The sequence below is a fragment of the Tasmannia lanceolata genome, unplaced genomic scaffold (genome assembly GCF_043159265.1).
Source record: "Tasmannia lanceolata isolate RefF3 unplaced genomic scaffold, GAP_Taslan_0.1 ptg000013l, whole genome shotgun sequence".
NCBI lineage: Eukaryota > Viridiplantae > Streptophyta > Magnoliopsida > Canellales > Winteraceae > Tasmannia > Tasmannia lanceolata.
Window position 1 is genome coordinate 17,266,431 of NW_027518690.1, and position 20,905 is coordinate 17,287,335.

Below are 20,905 nucleotides of genomic sequence, written 5' to 3' on the forward strand. Positions count from 1 at the left end.
TCCAAAATGCCAGCATTTATTTGTTTACAATTGTACTATTTATTCCCAAAATACCCCTTCCATCAGATTTTGAAGTTGCACCTTACCAAAATTTTTTTTGGTAAAGTAATTCTGTGGACTAATTATTCTATTTGAAAGTGCCCTGCCTCATAAAGTTTGCAAATTGTCATGTTTTTTTTACTATTTATCCCCAAATCCCACCCCTGTTTGTATAAGTAAATCTAGTTAGCAAAATGTGATTCTGCGAAAATAAAAAATGAGCGAGAAAAATCTGAATTTAATACGGTATTGGTTCAAGTAACTGTAACAAAAAAAAGAGGCTAAATAAACGAAAACACGGAAAAAAACATTTAATATGTTTAAAATTTTGTCATTTACAAAATATAGCATGGATAAAATCGGAAAAGTGGCCAAAAAATGTGTTTACAACGTGTTTAAGACTCCTTCTAAATATTTTCATAAAAAAGGCAAATTTTTTTTGTTGTAAAATTTTTAAACGGAGTATTAGATGACAAACCTACAAAACACATTTTTTTTTTCAAACAAAAGTTCATTTTAAACAAAAATTTTCTAACTAAAGTTATTCTACAAATTGCTCAATTCGCACCAGAATGGGGCGTTTGGCACGAGGAAAGCAATCCCTAGATTAAATTTTATCAAACAAGAAACTAACGCTGGAAGAGAGCACAACTCAGCTGGAGAAGAGCGCGTCATAGTAAGAAACACACACACACACACACACACACACACAAAAACCCGACCTGACCTGTCGTACCGGTCTTTTCCAAATCAGGTCAGGCTAAGTTGGGCTGGGTCTGGTTTAGCCTAGAGAAAAAAGAGGAAAAAAAATAACAAAAATAAAACATAACACTAGATTTTGAAAACCATGATAAATTCCGCCTATCCAAACGCGAAATTTAAATGTGTTGGATTTTTCCAATCCCAACCCAACCCGAGGAAATGACAATATACCCGTGCCAAAATAGGATTGAACCCAACCTAATCACTTTGAAGAGAAGTAACATTCTACTAAGCTCGGTTCGAAGAAGAAAATCTGAGCAAAGTCAGACACTTTGAAGAAAACTGGTGTGCTGCTAAGCTTGGCTCGAAAAAGAAAAAAAACGAACATCACACGCAGGGGCGGAGCTAGGAATTTACACTTGGGGGGAGGGGACTAATTTACACTTGCCTTCATTGGTCATTGGCTCCCCTCGTGCTATATGTGCCTCCGCCCTTATCACGGACATTTAGAAGAAAACTGGCATGTTATCAAGCTCGGTTCAAAGGAAAAAAAAGAAGTGAAAACCCAACCAGCACCTAGATGCTTAGACGAAAATTGGAGTGCTATTAAGCTCAACTCGGAGAACGAATTGAAAACCAAACACATGGAGAAAATTTTATCTTCATTGATACAAAGGAAGATTACAACGGTGGGCTGATCAGGCTATAGTCAATCTGTTGGAAAGTTGCCCTATTTCCCACCCACGTTAAGTTGCTTGGGTGGGAAGGCAAGAGGCAAAAATAAAAAAGGAAAGCTATCTTTTTACGTTTTGGGGAAACCCTAAATACCAAAAGAGAGTGGGTTTTCTCTAGCGGAAGGACAACAGGAGAGGACGAGTTAGAGGCTTGGGGTGTGACGGCTACCCTAAGGGAGAGAGAGAGAAAAAGAGAGAGAAGAAGAAGGAAGAAAAGGGTTTTTTCTTGGGTTCCTCTTGTGTTTTCTTTTCTTGGGTTTTTCTTGTGTACGATCTTGGGTTTGAGAAGCAAGAAAAGGGTTACGGGTTTGTAGGTTTGTGATTAATCCAATGTAATCCTTGTATATTGTTTTTCTCATAGTGGAAGATCGTGTTTCTCGCCCGTGGAGTAGGCTTGGCCGAACCACGTAAAATCTTGGTGTTCATCTTGTGGCTTCTGTTATGTTACTTTTTTGTTAAATTTGTGCACGATCGGATCAGATTACCAAGCAGATTTTCTCAACAAGTGGTATCAGAGTCGTGGTTAGAGCGATCGTCGAGGGCGGGTGGAGTGATCGTGGGTGTTGTGGTTGGATTGCGGCTAGAGCGATCTTTGAGAGTAGAAAAATTATCCAAGAAGATTCTTGTTCGAGGTGGAGCGCTACACCGAGAAGTGCGAAGTAATCAGAGATAGCGGTAAAATCAAGTTCTACTCAGTTCAACATCGACAGATTTGACGGAAAGGGTAGTTTCACCCTATCACAGATGAGGGTGAAGGACATCCTAGTTCAACAGGACTTGGCTAAGGCATTGAAGGGAAAGGATGGGAATCCAGAGAAGATGACGGGTGCCGAGTGAGAAGACATAGAGTCGAAGGTGGTCAGCATGATTCGACTATGTCTGGCAGATAACGTTATGGAAGAGGAAGATGCGCCTAAATTATGGGACAAGTTGGAAAGCTTTATATGTCAAAAAGCTTGGCCAACCGGTTGTATCTGAAGCGTCAATCATACGGGCTGAAGATGTAGGAAGGCGGGGATCTTCTGGAACACATTACGGTGTTCAACAGCCTTGTGGATCAGCTCCACAAGGTTGACAAAAAGTTGAAGGAAGAAGACAATGACCTTTTGCTTCAGGAAGGAAGAAGACAATGACAATCTGGTGACGACTTTATTGTATGGTAAGGATACGATAAAGTTGGAAGAAGTCACGACGTCGCTCTTATTGAATGAGATGCAAAAGAAACCTATTCTTGGTGGAAATGAAGAGCATGGGTTGGTTGTTTATAGTGGGAATCAAACAGAAAAGTCGTCTGACAGGGGATCTGGAAAAGGTAGGTTAAGATCCAGCGTAGGTGGAAAGGGCGTGCTGTGTTACCGTTGTAAGGAATATGACCACATCAAGCAGGATTGTTCGAAGCGAGCTGACCAGGTGGACGATGGTGCTACGAATACTGTGGTGGCGGTAACGGATGAACATAGTGTAGAGTTTGGAGACGTTCTCACAGTCTCAACAGGTAATCACACATCTCCTCATGATGAGTGGATTTTAGATTCCGAGTGCTTTGTTCGTGTATGCTCCAGGAGGGAATATTTTGATACGTTCTAGGAGACAAGGGCGGGTGTAGTGTCCTTGGGTGACGGGTCTATTTGTGACGTCACGGGAATTGGGATGGTGAAGATCAAGATGTTTGATGGAGTGGTTCGTACTTTGGGTGGTGTGGCGTATGTCCCAACGAAACGGAAGAATCTAGTATCTCTTATCCGGTTGGACTCCAGTGGTTGCAGGTTTTCAGCTGCACGTGGAGCAATGAAAATCACACGCGACTATATGGTTCTGATGACTTACATTGACAAACCTAGGGGTACGCTTCACAAATTGTTCACAGCAAGCTGACCTAGCAAGACTGAGGTAGAAGACTACTTCCTTGGCCCAAATGACCCAAGAAAGTGGCGGGGGAGGGGGGAATATGTTAGGAGTAAAATTTTAGGCTCAATCGAAAGCTGACGCATGGCACCTGGAGATTTAAAGGCTAGAGAGGTAAAGGGGTAATTTCGCTGCTTCAGAAGCCCTAGAAATTCTAAAACTCACAGCTGTCACAGAGAATAAACTTGGAAACTGAAATTTTGGGAAACTCACCCAATTAGGCATGATACCAAAAAAGACAACTTTCCTTTATTTCCTTGGACTCTTCTTTATAAAAGGGAGGGACCAAATTAACTACAAGGTACGCATATCATATCGACCATAACACATCACTTTCATATTCGTGAGCCCTCAGAGAGCTCAGCTTGTACGATTGCTGCGTCTGACTTAAGCATCGGAGAATTCCTCCGGAGTCAAACTCCGGCCCTCTTTCTGACACTATTCTGTATTTGCAGGTCACCTTTCCGGCACAGTTCACTTACAGAGGTCCAATCCGGTTTTCAGCTGCAACACTTCATAATTATAAATTTTTTTTTTGGGAGTCAAGATATGATGACAAATTTTAGAAAAAGCCCTATAAATTCTTAACCCGCAAAATATTTCCTAATCAGCGATTGAAAATTATGAAATGGTAGAAAAATTAAAATTTTGAAAAATATTTTCAAGGAGTCCCTAACTATGACACCAATTTTTTTCTGGTTCCTAAAATGGTCATTCAGTCACTTTTAAAGCAAAGCGATTGCAGTTTTTTAGGGATATAAAAGCAAATATTTTTGCACAAATAAATCATGCTTTCATAGTAACTTGAAGGGCCTTTTTATGAAAAAAAAAGAAGGTTCAGTGATTTTGCTAAGCAATTTTGTGGAAAGCTATTTTGCGGCTCACTTTCTCACGAGAGAATAGCCACCTGGTAGGAGATAATGGACAGCAATCTCGGTCTCAATTCTTGAACTTCTCAAACGAGCCAGGTTCATAGAAGGGTTGCTTGATTAGAAGTTTTGGCTTTTTAGATCACGGGGTTTCAAGTTGCCAAAAAAAGGAGACAAAACCATATGGCTTTTAATATTAAATGTACATAAATAGAATTTAGGACTTACTGGAAGGATTAAAAACAAAAAGTTAAAATTTATGACTTACTGTAACAAATAATTTCTTTACTGATTGGGGATTTATAGGTGAAAATCCCTTTCAAAAAATATCATTAAAACTACGCTTTTCAAATCAAGGGTCACAAGTTATTACCCTTCAAAATTTCCTCTAATCAATAGGACTAAACTTGTAGCACTTTCATTCTATGAAGAGCATGCCTTGTATAGACGTGATTAGGGGTGCAAGTTTGGCCCTGTCAGCCCTGATCCACCCTGAGCCCGAACAAGGTCAGGGCTGGATTTTCTAACCCTGAGGGCAGGTCAGGGTTCAATTTTTTTTTACCCTGACTCAGGTCGGGCGGGTTTTGGGTTAATGCCTTGAATACCCTGACCCGGCCCGACCCTGAGTTTTCTATTATAGAATTGAACCATCTGTGCATGTTTCTTTTGCTAATGTTTTCTATTATCTTGGATTGATGTTTCTTTAGATTATTATTATTAATTGTCTCTGTTGCCCGCATGTTGTTGAATTCATATTGTCTTATTTTGTTCCCTTTCTCTGTTTATTGATCATTTTGTTCCATATGATAAGTGGTTGCTTTATTTTTGGCACTCTTAATAGGTAGCACTAGGGTCAATTAGGGCCGGGCCGGGCCGGCCCTGCCCAATCAGGGCCAATCAGGGCGGGCCAAGGCCAGCGCAATACCCTGTAGGGCGGGTAATGGGTTGAGGTTTTCCGGCCCTGACTCAGGGTCAGGGCGGGTCATGGCTGAGATAATGGGATCCAGGGTTGGGCTAGGATTTTGAAAAACCCGACCCAACCCGACCTTGTTGCAGCCCTAGATGTGATGCTTTAGGTATTCCAAGCATCCGCTGTAAGTAAAAAGTGTCTCTTTTTGAGTTATAGGTAAGGTTGACTGTCCCCATCTTGTAATGCTTTTCATTCATAAATAAAATCTAAGGTGCTGCTTTAGGATCCTAGATAAATTTCGGGTTTAAAAAAGAAAAAAAAGAAGAGCATGCCTTGTATGCAACTCTCTTTAATTATTTAAAAACTAAATATATAATTTTTTTTTTATGACACAGGGTGTCCCTCACCCCTTCGGGAGTAGGACTATTTCCTATGGATGCACGCAGTGGCCCACACACCACGTGCACCAGGATAAGTTCGGGGGATTCGAACACTCGTCACCAGGGAGCAAACCATGACTTATGCCGAAGAGCAAACACCCGTTTAAAAACTAATATTGATTGGCCAAGGTCACCAAATTTAGATATTCTAAAAATGGGAACCACCATATGTTAGTGATGGCTCCATCATCACTTGTCTTTTCTCCAAGAGGGGATTGCCTATTAAAATACATATATAATTACGAATTTTCTCATCTACTTTTCTAAATTATTCTAGTTGTTGTTTTTTTGCTACCTTGGAAACATGACAAATGATGCCCAATGGAAATTCAACAAAAATATTTAAATGATTGATCTAAAAAAGTCTATTTCTTCTCTAAGAAATCATGTTCCATTAAGTAGCGCAAAACCCCATGTGTTTTAAACTCATGATAGGATTTTTGTTAGTTCATCTACTTTTACCTTTTTTGTTGTTCGCGTTGAGACTTATCATAAGGAATTATAGTTACCTTTGTGCTTGACAAAATCATAACATGTAAATAGTGTCGAGTGTAGATTTTTGTTGCCAATTTGTCATACATAAAGGGAGTTCCTTTAGACCCACCAGGAAAAAACCCTATTCTCTTTTCTTCCACTGCTGACGACAGTTATAATTGGGAGCAGGAGTGAGGGGAAGAAGAGGAACGAGGAGAAAAAGAAAAGGAAAAACAGAAGTGGAAGGAAAGATGAAGAAAGAAAAAGAAGAATTGATGTCATAAAAATAGAAGGTGCCAAAAAAAAAATGGAAAAGAAGAGGAAGAATAGAGGAGGAAGAAGGAAATGAAGAATCAACATTAAAAAATGGAAAACACGGAAAAAATGTCAAAGAAGAATCGATGTCCGGAAAATAGAAGATGCTGGAAAAATGTAAAAGAAGAGAAAGAAGGAAAAAAGAATAATCGATGTTGGAAAAAAATAGAATACTTCGGAAAAGTGGGGTCATGCATGGAAAATTCGGGTAGTATAAAAATTGTAAAATTTGGGGTCAACTTGGTGAAAATTGGGATCTTGTCAGTGAAATGTGGGGCCGTGTCGGAAAAAAGGTTTTGCTGTGTAAATGTCGGTGTGTTGGGAAAAGTGGGGGTCGAGTTGTTAAAAGTGGGGTCGTGTCAAGAAAAGTAGGGCTGACTGATCGACTTAACATTTTCCGACACTCCAACATTTTCTGACACGAGCCAAAATTTTCTCCACATGACCTCATCTTTCACCACGTCGATCCCAAATTTCGCCCCCCTTTTTTTTTTTACAGCTAATTGACTACTTTGACCGAATTTTTTTGCATTAAAAATCCTTTTCTCTGTTGATTCAGTTCATTTATGGAAATATTGAAGTAAAACCACAGTGCGACTTACCGTTCAGGTTGCCGATTTTGCTATCTTGATGGAGGTTGCTTGCAAGAATAACCGGATAACATGCAGTGCACATAAGGTAGATCGTCGGGAAGGTGACGATTGGAGAGGAGCTAACACATCGGTGTCACGAGAGGAAGGCGACGGTCGGAGAAAACGCAATGATAATTCATCCAAAATGTGAGAATTGATGAAGAAAACGCAATGTTTTATTTCTCTTGTCCGGACGCAATTCTGACTTGAAATCAAAATATACCACTGCTCGGCTGTAACTTCAGAAATAAAACATAATTTCTAGGTATTTTCCTCTAAAAATAATCTATTCCTTAAAAACCCATTTTCCATCCCCAGGGGACTTGTTGGGGACCAGCTCAGAAGGCATTTCACGGACCGGTTGTAGCATGAGAGAGCATGCATCTCAGATGAATTAAATGAATAAGACAAAATTTGAGCCTATGTGGCTCCTTCTCACATGCAACATCCCAACCGTGAAATGCCTTCCGCGATGGTCCCTAGCAAATCACTAAAAAATAGATATTCCAACACTGAAGTGCGCACTCAAAATCTTAAAAATAAAGAGAAAAACTTTAAAAAACTGAAAAGAGAAGTACTTTTTTACATATAAACTGGTTGCAGTCCCGTGCGATGCATGCGATGCACGCGATGCACGGGGCGGCCCAAAAAATAAAGCTTTATAACTTACATTTTTTTTTTTAGAAAATTTCTGCAATCCAAATATGAAAAAAATGCTGATACCTATTGTAAAAACTAAAAAGAGGGTTTGGACTTACTCTTCTCCATTTCATGCAATCATGCTAGAGTTTGAGCACATATTGACATTGGCCGAGAGATTCAACATATAGATAGATACCATATGCGTTTTGGAAATGCAGAGGTAGAGAGATCTTTAGAAATATAGCAACACGGGTAATATGGGAGAGGGACTCTTATACTTTCTTGTCTGCTTGTGATTTTCGGAGGAAATGAGCTGTTATCATAAAACGAAGGTCCCCATTGATTATATACAAAATATTCAACTTATATAGCTTTCTTCTCATAGATTCCACATTTAGGATTGTAAAGTAGTAATTCAAAGCTATAAAATCCTAGAGATCTATTCAAAACAATCCATATAAATTCAAGTAAAAACTGTCAAGAAGAGTCAGAGAAACTTGCCTACAAAGCGACAAATGCTCCTAAAAACACAATGTTAGCAAGAGAAGGTGAATACACATTTGTTTTTATGGGGCTTGGCCGTGTAGTGTTCGATCATACATGTAAGAATTCCAAATAGCAAACCAACATTTACCAAAATTGAAGGTTACAAATGCCAAAAGAAAAAAAATATGGTACCTTCTTGGTAACTTTTGTAATTCCTTGACTTTAGAGCTCTTGGAATTCGACTATATTCATGAAATTTTTTTATTTCCTCCCCTTTATTTAGGGAAGAGATGTGATTTGGCAGCAATAAAAATGGGAATATGAAACGATATTGGCATATATAGAAATTGCTAACTTTGTGCTATATTTATGGGGATAAGATACCCACCTCGAAAGTGAAAAAAAAAACTTTTGAAATTCCGGCTATACATAGAAGTTGCGTGTATAGAGGGGTGCCACGTGGCAGCACCACTTTGTGCTAGATGCCAATCTCGATGTTGATATATGGAGAAGTGTTGTAGTTGAGATGGACAATTGTAGACGGTATTTAGGCCATGTTGGTTTTAGATTGTGACAACTGATTGTGGGCCCTTTTCTTCACTGCACACATAAAAGTCGTTAAAGAAATTTGGTTTAGCCTATAGTAATTAGTAAATTGTTTTGAAGGAGATATCAAATGAGGTTTCCATTTGGTCATTTAAAATTGAGAAAACGGTTCCTACACATATGTGTAGAGAGTTCTCTACACACTAGCTTAAAATACAGTGGGGGCCCACATTGTTTGGGTGATCCAAGCCATCCATTTTATAGGCCCTCACATAGATAGGGTGTCTATAAAAAATCAGATCCATAGGATCATCCCAACCCTACGATTTGTGGAGGTAAAATGGATGTCTTTAAACCTTCACAAATTAGTTCATTTTTTGCCTCCAAAGTTCGAATGGTTAGGATGATCCTATGGATCTGATTTTTTGTGGACACTCTATCTATGAGAGGGCCTTAAAAATGAATCGTTTGGATCACCCAAATAATGTGGCCCCCACTATATTTTAAGCTAGTGTGTAGATAACTTATCTACACATGTGTGTAGGAACCGTTTTCTCATATATATATATATATATATATATGAGAGAAGTGTTTCTACGTAGGTGCATAGAGACGTTATCTGCGCACTAATGGGGTTTTTGGGTTTCCATTCGCCCAGATCAGTGGGTCCCATTTAATGTGAGGTTTACAAACCACAAAAGAGGATTTGAAAAATTACAGCCGTGTCCCTCCCCATCTCTTTCCAGCGTAAAAAAACCCCAAAAATTTTGAGAAGTAAAAACCCCAAAAATTCAAGATCGTCTCCCTCCTCCTCTCTTTCCAGCGTTTAAAAAAAACCCAAAAAAACTAGGTTTATGTTTTGGTACTCTCTCTCTCTCTCTCTCTCTCTCTCTCTCTCTCGGGTTTCCCTCTCTTAGGATTTTTTTTTTGGGTTTTGCTGCTTCACTTCTCTCTGCTTCCTCTCTCTCTCCCTCTCAGCTTCTCCTTCTCCTTCTCTACGGATTCAACAGGTATGTATTACTTTCTGTTTATTTTCTTCTTTTTTTTGTTCAAGATTAGAAATAAACAAATCAGATGTTGCGATTAACAGAGGAAATGGGTTTTTCGCAGGAAATGGGTTTTTCACAGAAATGGCTGCTGAGAGCTTTTCTCTATGGCTGTTGATGTTTATTTAGGGAAAAAGATATCCTCACTCCCTTGTTTCAATAATGGCACTCCTCTCTTTATTTTACACTAGTGTAATTAGATGTTGAAGGCTTTTACAATCCCAAAAAGCTCTCAGCAGCCAATCAAAGAAGTGTTCAGTATAGTGACAAAAACAAAGAAATGGAGACACACAGTGATTTTTTTTAGTTGTGATTTAAGGGCCTGTATGGATGCATGTAAACGTTTTTTTGGAAAATTTTCCATGAAAATTGAAATTTCCAGTGTTTGGTATACTCATTTCACGTGCTTTCCAAAATTGAAAACTTTTCCATTTTTCAAGGAAAGTTGCAAACCTACCGGACCATGGAATATTATTTCTCATGGAATTTTTTCCCCTGATATACATACCTATACAGTAATTTTTCCAAAATGATTTTCTGGTGCTGGAGGGCATTTGGCAAATATGATTTTAAGCTCAAGTGGTTATCTGTTTTGCTAGTTGATGATATGAGGAAGATGGGTTGGAGTGTCTATGCACATGTTTCTTTACTTGTAGGTTGTCTCTAAGGGGATAGGGATGGAATCATGTGTAAATGATACACTGAATTATGGAATTGGTAGTTATGGTTTTTTTTTTTAATACTTGCTTCCATTCTTTGCGTTTTAACTTCTTTTTTTTCTTTTTCTGACATATTTCTTCCTTTATGGCTGCTTTGGTGGTGGTTTATGGTTGGTTTGTGGTGGTTTATGGGTGGCTTGGTGGTGGTTTATGGGTGGCTTGGTGGTGGTTTATGGGTGGTTTCTGGTAGTTGGCTGGTTTGTTATCTAGTGTTGTGACCTAGTAAAATGGATGATGCTTCGTTGCTCGCTTCTGTGTTTGATGTTGATGAAGTATGTGGCACATCCTCAGGGTTTGTTGAGGACGCTGTGTTGCAAGTATGCGGCCTATCGATAAATGATATTGATGAACACGCCTTCATTCTAGGTGATCAAGGGGAAGAATTAAATAATGGAAACCAAGTAGAAGATCAAGGGGAAGATTTAAATGAAGGTAACCAAGTAGAAGATGGTGAGGAAAGGAATGACGAGGAGAGTGTAGACAAAAGGCCATTTGTTGGGCAGGAGTTTGATAGCTTTGAAGATGCCTACATATGTTATAATACCTATGGCTTGAGTAAAGGTTTTGGAGTACGAAAATCTACTACAAACAAGTCGACCAAGACAAATGAAGTGATATTCAGAAAGTATGTGTGTGACAAGGAGGGGAAGAAAAACCCTAATGACAAGAGACAGGCAGGTAAGGAAGTGATTCTGCATCGCACTGTTAGGTTTGATTGTCAGGCGAGGATGGCGATTAACGTGAAAGGCAAGAAGTGGATAGTGTCAGTCTTTGAAGACGGACATTCACATGAACTCACTTATCGCATCGTTCACACAACCGACTATATAAGAAGGAGACTATTAAAAATTTGATGGATAGTTACCATGGAATTTGGTTGCAGGCTGCTCGAATTGCAAAAGTCATTAATGTCCAATCCGATGGCGTAGATGGTGTTCTCTCACCACAGCAAGTACAGTCCCATTTGAGATTGAAGAAGAAAAATAATATGGGGTTAGATGTTGGGATAGTGGCCGACTGTCTCCAATGGAAACGAGTTGAAGAGCATGACTTCTTTTTTTCTATTGAGTTGGACTCAGAGTGTATATTGAGATCTATGTTCTGGGCTGATTCGAGGGCCAGAGAGTCTTATATGACCTTCAGCGATGTGATTGTCTTCGATGTGACTTATAGGACCAATATGTATTTGATGCCTTTTGCACCATTTACAGGGGTCAACCATCACAGGCAATCTACATTGTTTGGATGTGCGCTCCTCGCTGATGAGACTGAGGAGACCTTCACTTGGTTGTTTAGGCAGTGGCTGCAATGTATGCATAGAAAAGCTCCAGGAACTATTATTATGGATATGGATTTGGCGATGCGAAATGCAATTAAGAATGTCTTCCCCAATACACGTCATCGGTTTTGTTCTTGGTACATAACAAAGCACTTAGTTGAGCATGTTCCTGCAATGAGAGAGGCATATGATGACTTTCCAAAGGATCACTACCGTTGGTATAACACGGGTGATATAGATGAATGTGAGATGGAATGGGGAAGATTATGTTTGAAGTATAAAATTAATGAGAATGATTGGCTAAGTAAGATGTGGGAGCTAAGGATTCACTGGGTCCCGGCCTATTGGAAAGGTACTTTCACTGCAGGCATGACTTCTAGTCAGTGCAGTGAAAGCATGAATGCTTTCTTAGATGGTTTTGTTAACCAGAAGACTTCTCTGCGTGATTTTGTTGATCAATATGAGAAAGCGCTTGCTGACCGTCGTAGGAAAGAAACAGAAGAGGATTTCAAGTCAAAAATTTCAAAGCCGACAATGACTACAGGTAGCCCATTGGAAGATGATCCTGGAAAATACTATACAAGGACAATTTTTGGCCTTTTTTGGCTGAGCTTAATGGTAGTAGATTATATTGGGGTAAGAAACATAGTAAAATTGGCAACGAGACTACCTTCAATGTAAGAAGGAAACGTGGGGATGATAAAATGTCAAAAGGGCATATGATTGTGTACAACGATTCCGATGGTGTTAGTGCAACTTGTGATTGCTCCATGTTTGAGACTTCAGGTATATTATGCAGGCATATTCTGGCCGTATTTGACCAGAAGCAATTAAATTCCATTCCCGAGCGTTACATTCTAAGAAGATGGACAATTGACGCTAGATATCAGTTGTTGGGTGGAGAACCTACAAGTCAAGTAGGTAACGAAGGTAATGAAGGTGCAACCCCGTTTAGAAAGTGGTCCGTAATGGCAAAACGACGAATAGTGGATGAGGAACTCGATAATGACGACTTTATTTTAAAGAAGTTAGATGAATTTTACTCTGAATTGGTGGTTGAGATTGAGCAGAGAAAGAAAGAGAGGCAAGTTCACATACCCGTATTGGCTAGCCAAGTGCAGTCTAACTCTCTTCCCACTCAAGTACCTGGGATATGTATTCGAGACCCCGAAGTTGTTAAAACCAAGGGCCGGCCAAGGGAAGCATCATGCTTCAGTCTTCATTAGAGCTCTCCCAATCCAATATGGGGAAACGGAAGTGCGGAGGTTGTGGGGAGTTGGGACATAATCTAAGAACCTGTCAAAAGAAAGCCAAGGTTTGATCTTCAGTTCTCCTCTATATGCCCTTACACTCTTTTTTCCATGTACTTTTGTCTCCAATTATAAGTAAATTTTTATTGGTTCTAATAGATGAGTGCACTGGAGGAGGAAGAGGGAGCGGCGGACGACGAAGATATCGCTTCGTGAAATGTATGGATGATATTGTAATAACATGCTTCGCATTTGGTACGTTGACTTTGTAATAACATGCTTCGTATTTGTACAGTGTGCCTGTTTGATTTCAGGCAGATGCTGTGAGCTTCATAAAGGTGGCAATAGTGGATTTGAATGTTCTCTGTTTTGAGCTTCATAAAGGTGGCAATAGTGGATTTGAATGTTCTCTGTTTTGAGCTTCATAAAGGTGGCAATGCTGTGAGCTTCATAATGATTTTCCTTCTCTGTTTTGATTTCAAACATTGGTGTTATTTGGATGTTTTGTTCCATTGGATGTAATGTTCCCACATGAATAAATGTGCATTTTGGATTAAATGTTAGCACATGATTCACATGTATATTTTGGATTAAATTTTCCAGGTGTAACATTGCAATTCACAGGTGTTAGCACATGAATAAATGTGCATTTTGGATTAAATGTTAGCACATGATTCAACATTGCAATTCACAGGTGTAATGTAATTTTTTATTTCAAGTAATCTGGGCCAAGAAATGGATGGATTGAACTAGAACTTTATTGAATATAATTATTATGAAATTTCTATCATCTGGTATTCTCTACAAATTAGAAGCAGAAACTTACAATTATTCGTCTCAAAATACTAGGTACGGCCCACTTTTTTTTATGATCCAAACCGTTCATCTGTTTGGGCACAACGTAAACAGGTTGTGCCTCAAAAATCATTTCATAGGATGATCCTAACCCTCCGATCTGAACTGATCTGAATATGGAGATATCCAAAAATAATTTATGGAATTTTCTACAAATCGGAGGGTTAGGGTCATCCTATGGAAATGATTTTTTGGGCACAACCTATTTCGTTGTGCCCAGATAGATGAACGGTTTGGATCATCAAAAAAGTGGGCCGTACCTAGTATTTTTAGACTTCACGTGTTTTCACTAGACCTGGCAAAAGCGACTCGTGCCCGCGGGTCGACCCGACCCACCCACAAATTTGCGGGCACGGGTCTAAGTTTTAGTGACCCGTCAAAAACTAACCCGCGGGTGACCCAACCCGCAAAAACACGGGTCGGGTTGGGTCAACCCGCAGGCACCCGCACCATAGGATTATTAGCACTACTGTTTTTTACGAGGGAATTCCTCACTTTATAAAAAGTACGGTATGGCCCATAGCCTAAATAGGTTATGCCCCAAAATTATTTCCATTGGTTGATTCTAACCCTCCGATCTATAGAGGGTTAGGGTCGGAGGGTTAGAATCAACCCTCTAACATTCAGATTGGAGGGCTAGGATCATCCTATGGAAATGTTTTTTGGAGCACAACCTATTTAGGCTATGGCCCATCTAATGGACGGTTTGGATCATCCTATGGTGTGGGCCATACTATACTTTTAATAAAGTAGAGTGCGATTATAAGAAAACAGTAGTGTTGTTAACATGTTTTTTATTTTATAAGAATTTGCTACCAAACTTCTCCTATGGTAACTTCTCAGCATGTGGCAATCGCGATGCAAAGATGTGCAAATGGCAAATGTTGCTAGCAAACCAAAAAAACCAAAAAAAGTAATCATTACACAAAAAAACTAAAAAATGAAAAATTACCTAGAAAGGGTTATAAAGTTGTAAAATTACGAAAAAAATACTAATAAAATATAAAAAGATATGACAATTACAGAAAAAACAGATGCGGTCAGATGGAAACCCAAAAACTCCATTAGTGCGCAGATAACGTCTCTATACACCTGCGTAGAAACACTTCTCTCTCTCTCTCTCTCTCTCTCTCTCTCTATATATATATATATATATATATATATGAGATATATTGATCCAAAAAGAAGGGTAAAAACTAAAAAATAAAATAAAAGATAAACCTCTTCCACGGCCTTAGTTGGTGCATGTGCTTCTCCCAATTCCGGTAGAAAAACGTCAAGCACTTAAATAGAAACAAAAATCTAAATAATTAAATGAATGTTTTTGGAGCTGTGTCAACGGAGGTAATTCTTAGGGTTACAGAACTATAGCTTCTTCAATTTTGATATATCGGTAGCAACTGCAAGAAAACCTTCCGAGAAAGAGTAAATAGATTGTAAAAAGCTTTTTGGAATAGGAATAGTTGCTTTGGGATTTCAAACATGCTCTTGCTCAAGACCGAGGAAAAGGAAACATGGGCGTGAGGGAAAAGACTCTGTTAGCAAATAAAAAAGGGGATACATAGAGATTGCCACGTAGCGCACTCCCAGCGTGCAGGATTCCGTTTTACTTATATATTATTAGATTTTTTGTTTTTGATTATGGTGAGCCCCACCCGCTTATCTCCTTGTTATCTTCTCTTGTGGCTTTTTTGTTTCGGGAAATGATTTTAGCACGCCACCTCTTTGTTATGCCGTGAAAGCTTGATGCCATTTTGTTTTTAATTGGCATTGTCGCGGCTTTTGGCAACTATAAATAACCTTTTGAAACACATATATTCTCAGTACAATGTACTTATTTTTCTTAATAACTTGCAACTAAATAGTGGGCCCCACTATGTACATGGGTTTGGGTGGAGATGGTAGGCCACACACCATGAAAACATGGTATGAAATGATGGGCCCCATCCAAGCTATGCATAAGGTGGAAAAATATTTCACAATAGGAAAAATTCAAAAAACTGAGGCCAATATATAATCCGTTAGGACTCAAATCAAATTTTAAAATTTGTTGGGTATCCATTTAGGATCTTATCCTAACTTTGTGGCACAAACACTTATCCTCTGCGCCTAATTTTAGGCAAAAACCAGGGGGTCAATCCTATCCAAACCCCTGCGGCGTTAAGCATTTTTTGGAAAAGGCCAACTCAAGGGGGCAACTTTATGCTGCATGTACCCCTGCTTGGAATCCTTCTCAATGTCATTGTTCAGCCTAAACAGTGCCTTGTTAGTAGACTTGGCAAACGGCGGGGCCGGGTTTGACCTGGCCCGTACGGGTCCGGGTCAAAATGACCCGGAAAATTTTACGGGTCATTGAGCTTGGACCCGCACGGGCCGGGTCGACCCACGGGTCACCTGGATTTTTGACGTATTTTTTTGAAGATTTTTTTTTTGTACGAGATTCGCTAGCCACTTTTGCCGAGGCTACTTTTCGGCTTGTCGCCCATCCTGTGCTGCAAAGATCGGCAGAAGTACTATTTGCGCAAAGGTGGCTAGCAATAAATAATAGCAATTTATAATAATCATGCGGTACTAAGTTTTAAATGAAAAATTACAGAAAAATGTAAGCAAAGTAGAAAAATTACCAAAAAAAATACCAAAAGAATGTATTAAAATATGACAATTACCAAAAAACCTACAAAGAAAATTAAAAATTATGACAATTACGGGAAAAAAGGCCAAAATAAAACTTTTGTACTTCTCTACGGGCCCCGTGGACTTGGCCGGGCCAGGTGGACCCGCGGGTCCGGGTCACTTTTTGCCGGGTCTACTCGTTAGCAGTACTCAAAATTTAAGTTCCGAAAGTACCTCCTGGGACTATCAAAAATTACAACCCATATTATTCTTAGCTTTTTCCTTGATTTTGTAAGTCATAGGTGTATAAACTAGAGTTTCTGATCTTGTGTACTATAAACTGAAATTGGGTGTATAAACTATCTCCATTGGGTGCATGTGACTATTGAACCAAACTCACCTCTTGAATGGGTTATTGTCTATAACTCACACTAACGTAATGCTCCTATGCTTATAAAAAAGGGATTTGCTAGCATCCGTTGCGGATGGTCTGTTGCATCTGCCAGCAGCCGCAGAAGTTCACTTTTCAGCAGATTTTGTCTTCATTCACGAGGTGGCTGCTATAAGATGCAACAGACCATCTGCGATGGACGCAGGCAAATCCCTATAAAAAACCATATCATGTGTTTAGGATTTTCGGATGAACACAAGGTTTGGGCATATTATTTGAATTGACTTCTTATAAGAAAATCAATCTAAGTTATTTAACAGGGATTTGCTAGGCAATTTTGCGGAAAGCCATTTCACGGCAGACTGTTGCATGAGAGAACAGCCACCTCATATATGAATTAGACAAAATCTGCCTAGAAGTGAGCCTAAGTGGGTGTACTTGCATGCAAAAGTGAGCCGCAAAATGGCTTTCCATGAAATTGCCTAGCAAGTAGCAAATTCCATCAGAACAAGGTTGTAAATCGTGTATATTGTTACGATCCTAAGTGGTTCAAGGGTCTAGCCAAACATGTTTTATCAGTTATGGAGCTTTTGGCATAATATTGGTTAGATATCTTACATTTGGTATCAAAGCTATAATCAGTCACTACAAGAAAAGGCAGTAGTAGCGACCATTTTTTTGCGACCTAATAAAAAAGTGGTCGCTAATAGTACTAATTGTGACCAATTTTCTAGTGTCGTCGCTACAAATTAGAAAGATACTTTTTTTGTTTGCGACGACTCCAAAAATGGGTCGCTCATAGTTGTATTAGCGACGGTTTTTCTTGTGGTAGGTAATACGTGGTTGCTAAAGGTGATTTTTTTGGCGCAAAAAATTGGCGCCTTATGGCAAAAGAGTATTAGCGACAACGTTAGAATTAGGGTCACAAATAAAACCTTTAGCGACGACCACTTGTTGGGTCGCTATAGTTATATTATCGATGGTTTGTTTTGGCGCCAAAAATTGGCTCCTGGTACAAGAGTATTAGCGACGAGTTTAGAATTGGTCACAAATGACACCTTTAGCGACGAACATGTCTGACCCATATAAAAGTTCTTTGATCGAATGGCCTTTCGATGCATGCAATTTTTGGGCGATGATAATTCTAAATGCTTCATTGGATTTATAATACGGTAAATTTGATATTTACACCGAGTTCCATCAGTATATGAGTATATGATTTATAATATGCATGAACATGCTTTTGATAATGGAATGAAGTCCCCTTGTTTTACATGTTTTAACCAACTATCAAAAGCTATTACAATTCCCAAAAACAGCTAAGAAACCAATAGAGAAGGTAAAACAAAGTGAATTTATTCCATTATCAAAACATGCTCGCGCCATTATCAGTAGCCTTTATACAAAGGGATTTCCTAGCGTCCATCACGAAAGGCATTTCGTGGATGGTATGTTGCATTTGAGAGCAGCCACCTAGTTAATGAACACAAAATCTGCTGATAAGTGAGCCTGTGTGGCTGCTCTGACATGAAACAGACCATCCACGAAATGCCTTTTGCGATGGACGCTATCAAATCCCTTAGACAAACTTAATAATTTAGGCCTTGTTTGGATTGCAAGAATTTTCAGAAAGTGTTTGAAAAGGGAAACCATTTTCAAATTTGGGTTTTAACTTTTCAACTTTTTGGTTAAAAAAGATAACTTTTAATAGTTTGGTTCAAGTAGTGACCTTTAATTCATGATAATATTACTCTAAATATTAAATTTCCCTCATCTTATTATCTGGGGCCCTTCTTTTACTCGGGGCAACCCCTTTAGTGTAAAGGATAGTCATAAACACACTAGAGGAGCTGCCTAGGTAAAAATAAAAGAGTAGTCATAAACACACTAGAGGAGCTGACCTAGGTAAAAATAAAAGAGTAGTCATAAACACATTAGAGGAGCTGACCTAGGTAAAAAAGAGAGGCCAATATATCACTTCCCTAATCCTATTACCAAAAACATAGCATCCAAGATAAAGGAAACGACGAAACTGCACCTTTCCTGCATCAAATGAGCCTAAGAACATTTTTGCTCTGTTTGGTTACATTTTTTTGAGTAAATAGCAAGGAATGCAATTCTCCTAATTACCGGAGTTGTGTTTGGTAGGGATTTAGCAAAAATTGGAATTTTGACCGCCGGTTATGTCGGGCGCTTGTCGGGTGACGTGGAACCCTCGAAATTCGCCGGATGAATTTCGACAAATCGAAGGAAAAATGGGAGAATTTCTCAGGGAAATTCTTTTTCACCGTAATTGTCATAACTTTCTACTTTTGCTTGTAGTTTTTTCCGTAATTGTCATATCTTATCACATTTTGTTGGTATTTTTTTCGTAATTTTCAAACTTTATAACCATTTCTAGGTAATTTTTCATTTAAAACTTTATAACTTATGCTATTTTACTCTTTTTTTTGTAATGATTACTTTTTTTTTTTGCTTATTTTTACTTTTGCTAGCAACCGTTGCCCATGCACACATCTTTGCACAAGGATGGCCACATGCCGAGAAATGGCATAGGAGAAGTTTGCTAGCAAATTCCTATAAAAAAAGAAGGAAATGTTATCAACACTACTGTTTTTTTTATGAGGGCACTCTCACTTTATTAAAAGTACGGTATGGCCCACACCATAGGATGATCCAAACCGTCCATTAGATGGGCCATAGCCTAAATAGGTTATGCTCCAAAAATCATTTCCATAGGATGATCCTAACCCTCCAATCTGAATGTTAGAGGGTTGATCCTAACCCTCTATAGATCAGAGGGTTAGAATCAACCAATGGAAAGAATTTTGGGGCATAACCTATTTAGGCTATGGCCCATCTAATGGACGGTTTGGATAATCCTATGGTGCGGGCCACACCGTACTTTTTATAAAGTGAGGAGTGCCCTTATCAAAAAACAGTAGTGTTGATAGCAATCCCCAAAAAAATCTTAAAAAATACAGTAAAAAAACTCATGCACATCTCCTACCCCCAACCAAACAACGTCGGGGAGATTTGCTGTAATAACCGGTAAAAATATATATATATATATATATACAAATAAATAAAAATGGCCTCATAGGTGGGTAATCATTGGCCATTACTCATTTTTCCCCGAGTTAATCAGGCATGAGGACATCTGGCATAATGGGGCGTACGCAATTCGAACCCAACGCTGAGCGAGGATTGAACGGCTTCCTACCACTAAACCACCGTCCCAGATGTCAACTAAAAATGAGTAGATACTTACACATATAAAAAAATTACCAATAGTCACTATTCATAATTACTATTCACAATAATCACTATGCAAGATTACTATGCATAAATACTACGTAAGATTACTATGCAGAAATACTATGCAAGTTCACTATTTAGATAAACTATTCAAAATTACTATTCACAGTAGGACCCACCGAGTACTATTCACAAGCGGGTCCCACCAACAGCGGGTCCCACATCAGCGGGCCCCACACAAACGGGTCCCACATCAGCGGGCCCCACACAAGCGGGTCCCACATCAGCGGGCCCCACACAAGCGGGCCCCACAACAAGCAAGACCCATAAGTAGCGGGACCCATCACTAGTGGGAACCACTACCAGAAGGACACACCGCAACCACTTTCATTAACTCATTGATTAAGCGGGTCACTCCACAACCACTATCATTAATGAGTAGTTGTGAATTTAAGACGGTAGTTGAAAAAAATACCTATAAATAGAGGAAGAGAAGAAGAAGAAAAATAAAAGGAAAGAGAGAGAGAAAAGAGAACGAGAAAGAAGAAAGAGTAAGAGAGAGAGGAAAAAAAGAGAGAGAGGAGAAGAAAAAAAGAAATCATCCACTTCATCACTACCAAGGTAAGTCTTTCATATAGATAGTTAAAGTATTTAATATGGTTGGTTCTGTAAGTCTTTCATATAGATAGTTAAAGTATTTAATATGGTTGGTTCTACCACCTATGTAAATAATAGGATAAAGCATGCATAAGAGGCGATAACTCGCTATAGATTATGCAAGTTTTATCATCTTATTTGAA

General features: G+C 39.0%; 1 pseudogene; it reads left to right on the plus strand.

Annotated features, from left to right (window-relative positions):
- Positions 1-10,686: 10,686 nt before the first annotated feature.
- Positions 10,687-12,964, plus strand: LOC143891030 (protein FAR1-RELATED SEQUENCE 9-like; annotated as a pseudogene).
- Positions 12,965-20,905: the final 7,941 nt, after the last annotated feature.